Raw genomic sequence first — 16,744 nt, 5'->3', positions numbered from 1 at the left:
CTTTTTCCCTTAGAGTGAACTGAGCATACAGTCATCAGGATATATTACAAAGGCCACAGTAAATCAAATATACGCCACCTCAGTCATATGTAGGAGGTCTAATCAAATGCGAATCATCACTAAGAATAAATCTGCAAATGACAGAAGAAAATGGCTTAAGCTAACAGAGATGTAGGATTTCACGTAATAAGTCCAGAAGTAGGATAGATGTAAGAATGGTTATCTCATGCAGCAGCTCAACAGTATCATCAAGGAACTAGGTTCTTTCCATCTTCCAGCCTTGCCATATTCAATATTTTGCTTTTTATCTGTAGAATTCTTTCCTCATGGTCACAAGATGGTTACAGCAGCTTCCAGTATCATAGTCTCATGAAGCCATTCCCAAAGGCCAGCAGAGGGAGAGTCTCTTCCTTAAGGTCCTTTTCAAAAGCAAAACTTTCCCCAAAGCACTTCACCTCTAGTAGAATCCCCTTCACATCTAAACGGCCAGAACTGTGTCACATGTCCGTCTCTAAACCAATCAGTTCCAAGGGAAGCCTAATCAAGATTCATTTTCTGGGCTAGGGGAGGCCAATGCTGGAACAAAACTGGGGTTCTATTAGCAAAAAAGGGAGGAGATGTATGTGGGGTAGGCAACCAATATGTCCTGACAAACATATTTCTGAAAGCAAAAACAAAGCCTTCAAAATTCTAAATTTAACTAGAAGTAGATTATATTTGGGCGACTTGGTCCATTTCAACATATTAATCTACAATGGTTCAGAATATTTGGAAACCCGTCTTCCTGTCTAATAAAATAACTAGGTCAAAAACTGCATTTTCAATTAGACATTTTCTGCTACATCTCTTAACTAGATGCGACAAGGCATTTAGATATAGGGATCACAAATGGATAAAATACAAATTCCCAGTTTGGCATGCCTGACGATCTCGAGGGAAATGAGACATGGAAAGCCAGTTCAAATCTAAATTAAATAAAGGCAACTGTGCCTTCTGAAAACTGAACTCCTTTCTTCAGAATAACAGGTATAACCAGCAGAGGGTACTTATGTTTATGGATGAAGTCATATATTTAAATATAACGATCAAGCCATTCTGCTTCTCTCCACCTCCCTTATAGCAATTCCGTGACTTATTCATTTTCCTTAGACTTCCAACTCATAAAGAAAACATTACAACATATTTGCATCCTTGCCTTGAACTTCTAAGAGGAACTATATAATCAAATATAAAAATATTCTTTGGAATGTTCTCTGCTTTTCCTTTTGACTTCATTAACATCTATTTCAACATCAGGCCATTACAATAAGGCTCCTTGTTTGCTGGTCTGTCTCCTGCTCTTGGACTATGTTTCAGACCTGAAACCCTGACTTATTCTTATTTGTATTCCCAAAGACCACCTGGCATTAGCACTAGGTCTGCAGTGAGTGTTGGCTGAATTAGTTTGTTGAATTTTGCCATGCTACATCACTAATAACCTTTCATAAAGGACCTATTTCTACAAAAATAGCTCCAGAGCATTGACTCATTTTTTTCCCTTCAAGAATTTTATTTATGCTTTTTTGAACCCAATTTAACCACTGTAATTTTCCAACTTCCATTGACAGACAATATTAATAATTCAAGACAAGGAATGATGCTACAAAGGTTGACTTCTCTTTGCACTGAAACTCCCTGGGGTGAACACCTGTCATAAAGCTAATGGATTTATTATTATAATGAACCAAATAGCTGTAGAAACTGCAAATGTACATTTTCCAAATATGTTTTTACTTATCATTAGTTTATTTTACACTATAAACACAAATACAGCACTTCAGTGCATCCTTCTTTAAGTCAGTTTGGAAACTTAACACAAATGAAAAAGTAAATTCAATGTTTTACAATGAAATTCAGCTTTGTTTTATTATATTTTCTCAGATACACATACTCATATAAACATACAGCATGATAAGTACAATAAAACTAAGTAACCCTAAATTATCATCAATGTATAATTAGGTTTATATAGTCAGTGGCCCTTAGTTGATGCGAAAGGAAAACTTAATCTTCTGTATCCAGCAGTTTATAGAATATAAACTATAAACAATATAAACTGAATTCAAGAGTGATCAAATAGTTTACAGGGGAAACTTCCTTTTTATAGAAATATTTCCAATGACAAATTCCAGAGGAATGACAGAATTAGAATACTCATGATACGTGACTTCTAATGCACCCAGGCAATGATAAATATCCACGGCTGCTAAAATAATAGATGAAAAGTTGATAGGTAACTCTACAGTGAATTAATCAATCTCACAATTCCTAACTTAATAAGAATAACATCGTAAGAAGAGAGACAATCAGACATTATATGCTTTCTGTTGGTACTATATAACATCACCTATGAAATATTCTTGCCAAAACCCTAACCTAAATCTGCTCAAGCCTTTGGCTGTATCAGTATAAGCAAACAAAGGTCAGAGGGACATGTTATATGAGACTTGAGTGATGCAGTCAGCAAATCCTAGAATGCAGGAAACCCTTTAGGACAAGTACCCTAAAGGAAAAAAAAGAGACAGATGGAATCTCAAGATTCCTAAAAGAGACAGGATTAAGATTTACCATGTGGACCACATTTGAATTCTGATGCAAACAAAACTACATTTAAAAATATAAACCATCAGAGGGATGGTATGGGGAGGGAGGAGGGAGGAGGGTTCAGGATGGGGAACACATGTATACCTGTGGCGGATTCATTTTGATATTTGGCAAAACTAATACAATTATGTAAAGTTTAAAAATAAAATTAAAAAAAAATATATAAACCATCAAAGAAACTTGAATCTGACTAGATACTTGATGATATAATGGTAATAATGGTGATTGTGATTACATTTAAAAATGAAGTATTCACCTTCTGAAAATACATAACAAAGTACTATGAAATGAAATGATGTCTAGGAGATACCTGAAAATAATTCAGTGTGTGTGTGTGTGTGTGTGTGTGTGTGCTGGGGAGGAATCAAGTAGAGGACTATGGATAAAACAAGAATGACCATGTGCTGATAATCATTGATGGGTACGTGGGGATTCATTACACAAGCTCAACAATTTTGTATATATTAGAAATTTTCCATTAAAATGCTTAAAACTAGAAGATACAGTCTGTCCCCAAGAATCGTTGATACCAACCTACCAACCAATTAATGTAACAGCCAGCAAACTGATTCTATATATTTTGCTCCTAGGAGATAAAATATGAAAGGAAAAGCTCTTTTATTAGAATCTAATGAAGGAAACAAAGCTCACCACTAGGAAATGGTGAAGTGTTGCGTAAACTCTGGGAGTTGGTGATGGACAGGGAGGCCTGGCATGCAGCAGTCCATAGGGTCGCAAAGAGTGGGACACGACTGAGCAACTGAACTGAACTGAACTGAACTGAGTGATAAGAGTTCAAAGAAAGGATGATCTGGTCCCAGGTGGGTCCCTTGGCTGGGCCTAATACTGAGAGGTTCTTCTCTCCTAACAAGATTAAGCAGAAAGTGGGGGATACTGACAAGATAATAAAGGGACACTTATCTTACATTTTTTAACTCATGCGTAGATTTTAACACTTGTAATGCACACACTTAAAATATTTTACAGATCTTGCCATTTTCTTGTGAATGGCACCGTATAGGGCAGGTGGCATGGCATCATTTCTATAATGGAAGTATTCCTTTTCTGTGTTTACTATTTAAGATATATCAGTCAGGATCCCCTTAGGAAACAGAAGGTACAAATAAAGAGGGCAACTGAGGAGCCAAAGAACCAAGGACACAGCCGCTGGCTGGGTGAAGAGAAGTATTTAAGGTAGGTTGAAATACCCTAGGAATTTATAAAGATCATTTGCGATTCATGGGGTCGTAAAGAGTCGGACACAACTGAATGACTGAACTGAACTGAAGCTTGATGAACGTGAAAGAGGAGAGTGAAAAAGTTGGCTTAAAGCTCAACATTCAGAAAACTAAGATCATGGCATCTGGTCCTATCACTTCATGGGAAATAGATGGGGAAACAGTGGAAAACAGTGTCAGACTTTATTTTTCTGGGCTCCAAAATCACTGCAGATGGTGACTGTAGCCATGAAATTAAAAGACGCTTACTCCTTGGAAGGATAGTTATGACCAACCTAGATAGCATATTCAAAAGCAGAGATATTACTTTGCCAACAAAGGTCCGTCTAGTCAAGGCTATGGTTTTTCCAGTGGTCATGTATGGATGTGAGAGTTGGACTGTGAAGACAGCTGAGCACCAAAGAATTGATGCTTTTGAACTGTGGTGCTGGAGAAGGCTCTTGAGAGTCCCTTGGACTGCAAGGAGACCCAACCAGTCCATTCTAAAGGAGATCAGTCCTGGGTGTTCATTGGAAGGACTGATGCTGAGGCTGAAACTCCAATACTTTGGCCACCTTATGTGAAGAGTTGACTCATTGGTAAAGACCCTGATGCTGGGAGGGATTGAGGGCAGGAAGAGAAGGGGATGACACAGGATGAGATGGCTGAATGGTATCATTGACTCAATGCACATGAGTTTGGGTGAACTCCAGGAGTTGGTGATAGACAGGGAGGCCTGGCATGCTGCGATTCATAGGGTCACAAAGAGTCAGACACGACTGACTGACTGAACTGAACTGAACTGAACCGAAGCTGTTGCCACTCAAAGACGTATGAGTGAAGAAGAAGGAGAGTTTCCAAATCCAGAAATTGTTACCGTAGGAGATGACATAGCTATGATGTAGAGAGAGAACGCCAGTCACTGTCAAGCTGTTGCTCAACAGAAAGGAACTGGGGACTTTCCTGGTGGTCCAGTGGCTAAGACTCCACGCTCTCAAAGCAGGGGGTCTCAGTTCCATCCTTGGTCAGGGAACTAGATCCTATATGCCACCACTAAGACCAGACATAGCCAAACAAATAAATAAAGAAAAATAAATATCAAATAAAGAAAAGGAACCAAGAAAATAAATACTCTGATGTCATCCTATTGCTTTCCCATCTTTTGCCAGTTCCTCCCACTGACTGAAGGCTGCCAGAAGCCAGAGAGCAACAGAGCCTTTGGGTGGCACCCATAAAGGTCAGTCGCCCGGAGGAGGCTGGACTGGAAAGTACACTGAGAGAGGCCAGTGGAGCATGTAGTATACAATGCAGATGCTTTGGCATTTCTTAACATGTTAAAAAATGATCAAACGGAAGCTCAGAAACAAAACGAAATGACCAAGTTTTCTCTTAGCATCTGAGAGGCCCTGAGCAAAGAAGTAGAGTCTCTCCAAAGGGGAAGACGTCAGATAAACAAAGGTAAGAAAAAGACCTGAGCTGAAAAATTGTCTTTGAACAAAACCCAGAGAGGGGAGTAAGCATGGTGGAAGCAGAAATAAGCTGGTGAATGGACAAACAGGCACAAAGGTGACAATTTAGGGAATTGTGAAAAAGGAAGTCAGATAAATCTGAATTAAGCCAGATAATAAAAGAGCTTGGGTGATGATGAGAACTTAGATTTGATCTGTTTAGATGTGATATTGGTCAAGGTGAATGAGTTGAGATATGGGGCATAAAACCATGAGTGTCGTCATTTAGGAAAAACACTTTGATGGAACTGAGGAGGAGCAATGAGGATACAGCAGGAGGGGGATCCCAGTGGAGTCTGGAACCAAACCCGGAGATGGCTGCTATCAAATCAGGTAAAGTCCGTAACATGAAGGGGCTTCCCTGGTGGCTCACTAGTAAAAGAATCCATCTGCAATGCAGGAGACGCAGGTTTGATCCCTGGGTTGGGAAAATCCCCCGGGGTAGAAAATGGCAAACCGATCCAGTACTATTGCCTTGGAAACTCCATGATAAGAGGAGCCTGGCGGGCTATAGTCCATGAGGTCATAAAAGAGGCAGACACGACGTAGGGACTAAACAACAACAGCTGTTAATGGGGGAGTGGCAGTGGAGATCCACTCATTCTCCAGCCATACGTTCACAGTCCATGTATCCCACAAATGGATGCTGAGGCTTCTGTTAGTGACCTGGACAAGACCTGGAGGATACAATGATAAGCAAAGACAGATGTGTTTCCTTCTCTTACAAAGTCTTCAGTCTGATGAGGAAAGAAAGGTATGAATGGAATAATGAGCTGAGCAAAGGCAAAAATCGCAATTGTGAAGGATATTCTGAAACAGAGGCAGGAGGAGCTGTGGGAGCTATGACAGCTCTCTGAAAGGCAGGAGAGGGGAGGAGAGACAGAGGGGATGGTTAGGAAAGGTTCTCCAAGAGAACAAGGCTTAGGTTGAGATCTGAAAGCTGGGAAGGCGTTACCCAGGGCAAACAGGGAGGGGAGAGCAAGCACAGCAAGGACACAGCAAGGACCCAGGAATGGAGAAGGACAGGGAATAAAGAAAGCCACTGGCTCAGGACAAAAAGGCAAAAATCTGGAAGACATTGCAAAAGAAGAAATGAAAAGAATTGTAGACACCTAGAATACAGACCATTAAGGAGGTAAAACAGTCTAATGTGGTTCCAACCATTTTAAGCAAGGAGATGAGATATTTAACTACTGAATCAATCTGTACCTGCCAATGTGCTCTGAGCCTTGACTAAAGAACACAACCCATTCTTGATAAATATTTACTAGGCACTCTGCAAGGAATTGGGATATAGACTTAGCTAGGCAGACGACCCTTAGTATATCATAGGGGTCATCACTCTACTTGCTTTCCTATGTGTCCCCAGGAGCAGAAGAAAATAGGTACAGATTCAAGGAAGATCTACCAATCAACAAATATTCACTGGGTACCTTTCATGTGCAAGACATGGTATAAAACACTGTGAAAATAATATCTTGTCTGTAGGAGAGGTATGAGCTGGCTTCATTTCAATGTAGATTATATTTGTTTGCTCAGCATGAGCATTAACTGACAAAAATATGCACCAAGATTGAATAAGATGCAGTCATTAGTTTCAGAGAGTCTTTCTTTAAGCAGGACAGATTTAAAACATGGGAATGAATCACGGCAAGTGACAATACAATAGGTTTATAAGAACAGTGTAAATTATTGTAGCACTAGATCAGATCTCTCTGAGGAGATTAGTCAGGTTCACGGGGAAAGGGACCCAGATTCTGTACTTTAATGAGGCAAGATTTCACTAGGTGAAGAAGGCCTCTCTCGCCTCCGCACTTCCAAGATGACCAAGAAAAGAAGGAACAATGGTCATGCCAAAAAGGGCCACAGCCACGTGCAGCCTATTCGATGCACCAGCTGTGCCCGATGCGTGCCCAAGGATAAGGCCATTAAGAAGTTCCTCATTAGGAACATCGTAGAGGCCGCAGCCGTCAGGGACATTTCTGAAGAGAGTGTTTTTGATGCCCATGTGCTTCCCAAGCTGTATGTGAAACTACATTACTGCCTGAGTTGTGCCATTCACAGCAAGGTAGTCAGGAATCACTCTTGGGAAGCCCGGAAGGATCAAACACCTGCACCCAAATTTAGACCTCTAGGTGCAGCCCCATGTCCTCCACCAAAGCCCATGTAAGGATCCAAGTCCTTAAAGACTGAAAGAAATATTGGTTTCTATGAAAGGACAATAAAATGGAAATTACACTAAAAAAAAAAATAGGTGAAAGATGCAGGGCAAAGAAATTACAATAAGCAGAAAGAATAATGTCAGGGGATTCAAAGGCATCTATTGGTGGGAATAATAAACAGGCTGAGTGTGGTAGAAAATAGGGAACTCAGAAAAAAGTAAAGCAGGAAATATGAAGAAAAGTGATTCAGATGGGGACCACAGGGTAGAGAATTAAAATAAAAAATGAACTAGGAAATGTATTTGATCAGAATAAGGAGTTGTTGAAGATTTCTGAATAGGAGAACAGCATGACCAGAGATGATTAAGAAAATCGCATGGAATGAAAAACAGCAATAAGAGAATGGAGTGGTTTAAGAGCACAAGGTCTAGAGCCAGTCTTGCCTGAACTAGAGTCCAGACTTCCCCACAGCTACGACTTGCAATAAAAATGAGCTACTGATAAACACAATGTCTTGGATGAATCACAAAAGCAGCATGCTAAGCGAAAGAAGCCAGACACCAAACACACTGTTGTGTTACATCTACATGTGTATCTATAAAAGGCTAAACCAGTGATGGAACCATCAGCAGTTGCCAGGGGATACAGGATGGGGATGAGGAAAGGCATGTGAGGGGGAATGATGGGACATGAGGGGATGTCTGGGGTGAAACAAACGTCTTTATCATGTCTTCACGGCACTTACACAACTGCATATTATTTGCCAGCATTCATCAAGTTGTAGATTTAAAATTGGTGAATTTTTAAGTAAATTATATCTCAAATAAGCTGATAGAAATGAAAATATCATGCAGGAATAAAAAGTTAGGTAGTAGTTAAAATAAAAACATTGAACTTCAGAATATTTCTTCCATATGAAAAGCATGGCAGCGGGGGACTCCTAAGTCATGATCCACACAGAGACACAAAAAATACTACAGTCACTGGTATATATGTGTGTGTGTGTGTGTCCAAGCACATGCTTAGGAATACTGGGGCAGAACAGGAAAATTCTTGATATGAAGATAATTTCCCTCCTTTCTAAAAAAAATAATCAAATAATCTTTATTGGAACACAGCATCATTTTTAGGCTCAGGGAACAGAATGATGAACAAGACAGGTAAGTCTTTCCTCGTAAGGAACTTGACAGTATATCTCAAGAATGATAGAGGTGGAGATGATGTTTCAATGAAGAGTCCTGAAATAGAGATTTGTTCCTCTAGTGATTAATACTCAGATGGAATTCAGATTTCTCCCCTAGGCCCACAAAAGTAATACTATAAATAATGGCTGGCTAACAAGGCTAGTTTATTCATTTGCACTACACAATAGGTTAGGTACATTATTGTGACTGCTGTACGTGGGTATTACAATGATTATTTTATAATATATAATAAAACGTTGGTTAGATCATTTTATAAAACTTTTATGTTTAAAAACGATTTCAGAAAATGGTCTGGCAGACAGATATTTAGAAAAGGAAGAGTTGGAAAAATCATTTCAATCTTGTTTACATTTCAATATTTGAGCAAAATTTCTATAAAATTTTATATATGCCTGAGTTAACTCTACTAATAATTATATATTTTCAATACTCCTGGATTTCACTAGTAGCTTCAAATATACTTTAAAAAACTCATTCTAAATCAATGATTTCTTGAATTGACATCACAACGAAGACTCTAGATCATTCAACTTATGTCCTCCTTCATAACATAGTGATTCACAGGTTTGCAAATCTCTGTCCTCTATAAAGTTCTTAACCATAATACATAGGTTTTAGACATTTTATTTTAAAAATGGAAGAAAACGAGCTTGGATTCATATATTTGTCAACTTTTTTTGGACAACTGACATGTTTTTTTTTTTAATCTTGGGGAATACATGTTGTGCGAAGTGAGGAAATAAATAACATGGAGTCTTCCAATGGCAGCAGACTTGGAAGCGTTAAAAGAGTGCTAGATTTGGCTTTTATTTGCTTCAGTGGCACTTCAGATTTCTTTGGCTATTGTAGAAGGTCTTCAGGTTACCACAAACAGAAGTGAAAGAGAATACTGTGGGCAGGAACGGTGTGAAGTACCTTATTTATTTCAACTGACTCCTGCTACAATTGATTGAAGGACTAAAAGTTTCCTTATGCCCAACAGCCGTGGACTTCTAGACCCAAGCTTACTGTGCTGGTCAACTAAACTCTAGGTAGAAAATAGAACAGTATATACCTCTAGCAGAGTCAAAGAATTCATGTTGAGTAAGGTAAATTTTTTACTCTCAACTCTGAAATATTCAGGGCAGGAACTTAATTTCCTCACCCTTGAGCACAATTTTCCCCATTTTGTATTACAGAGCGGTTATGACTGCAGAAAAACAATACAGAAACTATTTGTTAACTTCTAAACTTGTTTGACCACACTACAATCACTTCTTTCTTGCATTTGCCCAGGCTACCAATGTATCTTCTTTCTTGCATCTACTGTGTCTGCCTTTAAAGTCCAAGGCAAGTAGATGAAACCACAACAGTAAAATATCTGTGAATACTGCCTTAGCATCTATGAAAAATACATTAAGGAGATGAATGTAGTATTTTAACATACCCAAAATGGGGAAGCTAAATATTATAGCTAACAATATCAATTGTAGAAACAGTAAGGTAAACAGAATTTGCATCCTCATAGCAAAAGGATAATTCAGCTGGAAGCAAATGATTAACCATAGTTCAGTACAGCTTATCACAAAATGAAAAACATTTATTTCCATAAAGACTAAAATATTGTAGTGGTATTTTTCTGCCTGCCTTGAATTTGACTTCAGCTTTTGTTAAGAGTTTGTTGTTCTGTTTTGGATTCTATTTCTGAATTAAAATATTTAAAAATAATCTATTAAAGTTTTTTCAGTCTTACATAAAATTATTAAATAAGGGTGTTAAAGTGTTAACTGTGTGTACCTCTGAGATCCATGAGAGGAAATATTCTAATCTTACAGAAACATCATTTGCCCTTTGTAAATCGATGTTGCCATGGCAAATGTTTTCATTTACTACTGGATTAGCTGAGTTGGGAGGATGATGCAGTATATAGAGGCAATGTACTCCCTGTTTTTATATACATTCCTCTTTAAAAATGCTCTGAGGTTGTTGGGGGGGGGGTGACTTTTGCATGCTAAGACAGAGCCATGCCTTAAATGTGTAAATCAGATTTGTCCCTTTATACATGATTAAGTAGAATACATTATCTGTGAAAAGCAATCTGTGCCTAGAAAGAGTATGTTCTGCACTTCTGCTTAAAGAATACAACATTCATGTGGAATAGCTCCAAATGTTCCTCTTGAATAGGGTTATTGAAATATTAATTCAGACTACATAAATCTGAAAATAAGTGAAAGAAAGAGGATTTTTCTGGGGGCTAATAAGTGCAAAGAACATCACTTTTCTTGCTAATGTGGAAAGATATGCATGGTTGCCTTCCGCAAATATCTTCAGACTGACTATAATAGAAGAATGACCCCCTACAAATCTGGCTCTATTTGTTTCTAAACGTGTACCAAATTTTCTAAATTCATTCATTAATCAGGCTCTCTTAATAGCACTGTTGCAAAGCAGAGAAATAGGAATTAAAATTTTATCAATCAGAGGCATTGTGTGGAAAACCCCTCTAGAGATTTCTAGAACATTAGGGGTTTATACCAAGAAAGTAGATGATTCTTTTTGTTGGCATTCTTTTTCCTGGTGATATTGTTTGTTTCTTTGTTAAATTTTAGCAACTATAAAATAGACATTCTTTCAATGATAAGATAATTTGGATATACACTAAAAAATCTGTTGTCATACTCCTCCACTGCCTCTCCAAGGGAACCAGAGTTTACAAGCTTAAAGTGCCTTTTTCCAACTTCCTCCATGCTTGTACAAAAATGTATATCCAAACAGACCCATAAATATAGACATTTTGTTATTTAATTTATTAAGATTGGGTCACACTCTGCACATGACTCTGCAGTTTGCTTCTCTCACTTAATGCACAATGAAAGTTCTTCTAAGGCAAGACAACAGACCCATCTTAGTTTTACACTTAATGCATAATATTCTAAGGGCTTCCCTGGTGGCTCAGACAGTAAAGAATCTGCCCACAATGCGGAAGACATGGGTTTGATCCCTGGGTCAGGAAGATCCCCTGGAGAAGAGAATGGTTACCCACTCTAGTATTCTTACCTGGAGAATCCCATGGACAGAGGAGCCTGGAGGGCTATAGTCCATGGGGTCGCAAAGAGTCAGACATGACTGAGTGCCTAATACTTCCCTTTATTGCATAATATTCTATAGAATGATCTCCCACAATTTTAAGATACAAATATTTTTACTTTAAAAGACAATGCCAGATAATTTTATTAAAAAGACTGTGGCAATGCATTCTCCACCAACAATGTATGAGCCTGCCCATGTCTTTTCATCCTTATAAGCTCTATTATAGTTCTCTTTAATATATTTTGCCACGTTAATGGGTTAAAAATAGGGTATTTTATTTTTTTCTCTTTAGTTTTTTATGATTCTTTTTTATGATGATTAACAGGGTTTAAGTAAGCCTTTTCCATTCTGTTAATTTAAAGCTAATATCCTTCATTGCTTTTGGGTGGCTTGCCTTCTCAGTAGTCTGTGGGACCGCTTTATATATTTGGCATATTAGTCTTTTTTCTGTCATGTTTTTACTCATTCTCAGTCTATTCTTGGTTAAATAATTCTTACCTTTAAAAGTTTGTATGTATGTGTGTGTGTGTGTGTGTATATATATATATATATATATTTTTTTTTTAACCTTCCTAGCGTCTTCTATACTTAGTGGTCTGTTCAGTTTTTTAAATATCTTTTTAGGTCAATTTGGATAGCTAATTATTTTCTAGGAAATCACCATTTCCTCAAGATTATAAAATATACCAACACAGGTACAAATGATAATATCTAAAATGTTTTCTTTATACTTTCTAACAATATATAATTTTTGTAGTTTTTAGTCTTTAGTTAGGCTTGCCATGAGCTTATCCATTTTAATGGATATTCAAATAAATGGTTTCTTATTTCATTTATATTATTATTTGACCTATTTTATAAATTTCAGCTTCTATCTTTAATCTTTCTTTTTGCTGATTTAACTGCTGCTTTCTTCATTTTTTAAGTTGAATTATCTATTTAAACTTACTTTTATGCTACTTTTTCATTATAAAAGAATTTAAGGCCATCAGTTTTTCTCTGCATACTGCTTTAGCTGGGTCTCATGGGTTTTGTTATTAAAGTATTTGCCTTGCCAACACTTTATAGATAATTTATAATTTCAGTTTTGTTTTTCTCCTTTTTTCATGGATTGTATAGAATAATGGTCCTTAATTTCTAAGTTGCTGTTTTCCAAAGCATCTCCCCATGGTCTATTTCTAATTTTATTGGTTATCATCAGAGAGGATAAGAGCTATAAAACTCTACTGTAGTAAGCTGAAGTTTCTTAATGTCTAGCTATGTGATTTTTAGGATATTTTATATACATTCAGAAATGTATATTCTCTTTCTACAATGTAAAATTTTATATATATATATGTTAAATTACATTTACTATGTGTTAAATATATTAAATTATTCTATTGACTAAAATATTCAACTTCTTTACACATTTCCTCTTTGGAGTCTATTTGATATATCAAACATTGCTTTATAAATGTATTTTGATCAACTTCATTTTGAATATTTGTTTTACATGATTGATAGTGATGGTTTTGGTGCCTAAAGGTACGTAACTCTTCTCTTAGTAAATCGTACCTACCAGATTCTTTTAAAGACAAAATTACAAAAGTTGAGGTTCTGATTATATCGTCTGTTTATAGCACTATTTCTAGGATGGTGCTTTTTATAGAGATTCCAAATGTTTGTTTCCAAATCTCTCTACTCATGAACTACATTCTCCAAATACTACTGCCTCCACAGAGATTTCCTAAAGAAGAAAGAAAAAAATGCAGACTCTATCTGCGTGTATAGGGCTTCCCAGGTGGTGCCGTGTAAAGAACCCGCCTGAAATGCAGGAAATGGAAGAGATGTGGACTCCATTCCTGGGTCAGGAAGACCCCCCGGAGGAGGGCATGGCAACCCACTCCAGTATTCTTGTCCATAGGGTTGCAAAGAGTCAGACATGACTGAAGCGACCTAGCACACAATGTGCTTATATAATATACTTTGGAAAATTTTAATTGTTGTCCTGACTGAAGTATTGTTGCAATCACCTTCTTCATGCTCAACTTGATCCTCTGTAATTCTTTGTCTCAACTCTTCTAAGGTACTTTGGTGCCTTGCTGTAATTACTTGATAACATGCCTTAACTCATCTTCTGTAAATGTAATTTAGGGCAAAAACAACAGTAACTAGTAATTTCCTGAGTGGTATTAGGCTTTACATATAATTCACTTAACTACAATCCTGTCAGGTGAGAACTGTTATTATCCCCATTTTACAGATGAGGAAATTGAAGCTCATTAAAAGATAAGCAGCTCGCCTAAGATCTTGCAAGCTGCAAGCTGCAGTGCTAGAGTTCTGATCTAGCTCTAGTCTTTCATCCCTTATTTCTGTTATATGTCTTATCCCCGTAATAATTTATAAGAGAAATAAGGGATAAGAGACAAAGGAGTGGAAAAAGACTGCAGGAGAAATAACTTTGGAAAGTGAAAGTTGCTCAGTCGTGTCTGACTCTTTGCAACCCCATGGACTATACAGTCCAGTCCACGGACTTCTCCAGGCCAGAATACTGGAGTGGATAACCTTTCCCTTCTCCAGGGGATCTTCCCGACCCAGGAATCAAACCAGGGTCTCCTGCATTGCAGGTGGATTCTTTACCAACTGAGCTATCAGGGGCCCTTTGGAGGTTGCCATAAAGAACTGATGCTTTTGAACTTAAATACAATTAAAGTGGTGTTGGAGAAGACTCTTGAGAGTCCCTTGGATTGCAAAGGGATCAAACCAGTCCATCCTAAAGGAAATCAACCCTAAATACTCATTGGAGGGACTGATGCTGAAGCTGAACCTCCAATACTTTGGCCACCTGCTGCAAAGAGCGGACTTATTGGAAAAGATTTCTTGATGCTGGGAAAGACTGAAAGCAAGAGGAGAAGAGGACGACAGGATGAGGTGGTTGGATGCCATCACCAACTCAATGGACATGAGTGTGAGCAAGTTCTGGGAGATGGTGATGGACAGGGAAGCCTGGCGTGCTGCAGTCCACGGGGTCGCAGAGTCCGACACGACTGAGCCACTGAACAACAAAATAAAGTCTTGTTTTTAAATGTGAGGGGTATGGGAAGCTCTTAAAAGGGTATTTGGAGAAGGGTAATGTGGTCTGATTTCTGTTTTAATAGGATCCTTGTGGCTGCAGGAAGGAGCACGGGCTCTCAGGATGTAAGAGCGCAAGGCGGGTCAGTTAGGAGAGATCTCCTCAAGATCCAGGAATGAGAGGCTAGGGCAGGGGCCAGGGTGGGAAAGGTAGGCGTGGGGACAAAGGGCTGGATTTTGGACATATTTGGAAGGCAGAACCAACAGGATTTTCTGGCACATGATTTAAGTGGTGTGAGTAAGAGGAGCCAAGAAAGACCCCAGTCTATTTGGTCTAGAGAAACTGTAAGACAGGAATTGCCACTTAGCGAGATGGAGAAGTATGATACACAGTATTTCAAATAAAAGAACTCTTGTGTGACCATTTACTTATAAAAACTGAATAGCTACCTAAGGAACAAAGATCATAGTGCTGTTAACCATACATGGGTATTTTTATTCTCCATGTTCTGTAAATCAGAAGACACAGTTAATGAGATGTCGAAGGTTAAATCCATTTATTAGCCTAAATGGCATATGTAGTGGTTTCGATCGGGGATCAAGGGACAAGAGTCTATGGGTAGCTGCCTGCTTCAGTAAATAAAGTTTTTTATTGGAACAAAGACAAGTTATTCATTTACATATTGTCTGCGGCTGCTTTCTAACTACAGAGGTTACAACTGGGACCTTATGGCTGACTGGCAAGCTGAAAATATTTACTATCTGACACTTTAAGAAATAATTTTCTAATCTCTGGCTTAGATTTAGACAGGGATAATTCAAAATTGTGTTAAACTGAACTAGGTTGACTACAATATGTCTTTTAATAGCCTTTATCAGGAATATTTTCTCAGAATTTTATCAGAATTCAGATTAGCATCATTTCTTTCTAGACAGACATGAGAAAAAATTTTTAAAGTTATTGAACAATTTAGGATGGAGCCAATAATTTATATTTTGATTTTTTTTAACTAAAGAAAGCTTTTATTTTATAACATATGTGTAATAAAAAAATACGTGTGTGTGTACACATGAATGCACATAGAAAAATACATAGTAGTAACATTTTCTGAGAAACACATAGGCCATTAACAGATCGGCAGCAGAGAATTATGGAATAAGCACGCATCTCAGGTTCCAGTAAAACTGTATTTAAATCCTTGTTCTTTAATTTACAGGCTATTTGGATATGGACAGCTTATTTAACCTCCTTGAGTTTCAATTTCTCATATAAAAGAATTGGAATATTTGTACCCTGAACACAAAGTTTTTATGAGAATTAGTAAGACAATGCTTGTGAAATGACTAATACAGTAGTGTTACATAATGAGCACTGAGTAAATGTTTGCTCCTTTAAACAATTAACCAAGAAAAAAAAAAAAAAAGGGACTCTACATCTTATTAAGAAAATAGGTGATTATAAGGGAGACTCATACCGTAGCTATTTTTCCTAATATCCTCTTTAGGTATCCTTTTAATTTGAAAATATCAAACATTAACTGAAAATAGAAGTCTCCTTTCTGTTTCTCATTTTTAATAAAAAAAAGGAAAAAATGGTCTCTCTATATATGTGTGTGTATATATATATTTATTTATTTACAAGACTGAATTCAGATATGTGACGTTTAGATTATTTTCACAGTAGCAAACCTCATTAATAGTTCAATCTTCCCTAAATGGACATTAAATAGGTTTTAGTAAAAATAAGGAGGAAGCATCATACTTTAAACTTACATAATTAGCAGTGAACTACATGAGACTTCAGCTGTTTACAAGAGCCATTTTTGGTATTCTATTTATTTGTATAATTGAGCCTTGCTAATAAAGTAAGGGGTGAATTATATAAA

General features: G+C 37.4%; 1 protein-coding gene and 1 pseudogene across 11 annotated transcripts in view; one reads left to right on the top strand and one right to left on the bottom strand.

Moving 5' to 3' along the window:
* The window catches only part of PAM (peptidylglycine alpha-amidating monooxygenase), a 324,625-nt gene that overhangs the window by 153,137 nt on the left and 154,744 nt on the right, over window positions 1-16,744 (bottom strand). The gene's annotated exons all lie outside the window — the stretch shown is intronic.
* Window positions 5,119-12,533, top strand: LOC109562373 (small ribosomal subunit protein eS26 pseudogene; annotated as a pseudogene).

Source organism: Bos indicus, chromosome 7 (genome assembly GCF_029378745.1).
Source record: "Bos indicus isolate NIAB-ARS_2022 breed Sahiwal x Tharparkar chromosome 7, NIAB-ARS_B.indTharparkar_mat_pri_1.0, whole genome shotgun sequence".
NCBI classification, from domain to species: domain Eukaryota; kingdom Metazoa; phylum Chordata; class Mammalia; order Artiodactyla; family Bovidae; genus Bos; species Bos indicus.
Note: the sequence above shows the minus strand (reverse complement) of the source record. Positions and strands in the feature narration are given on the sequence as shown.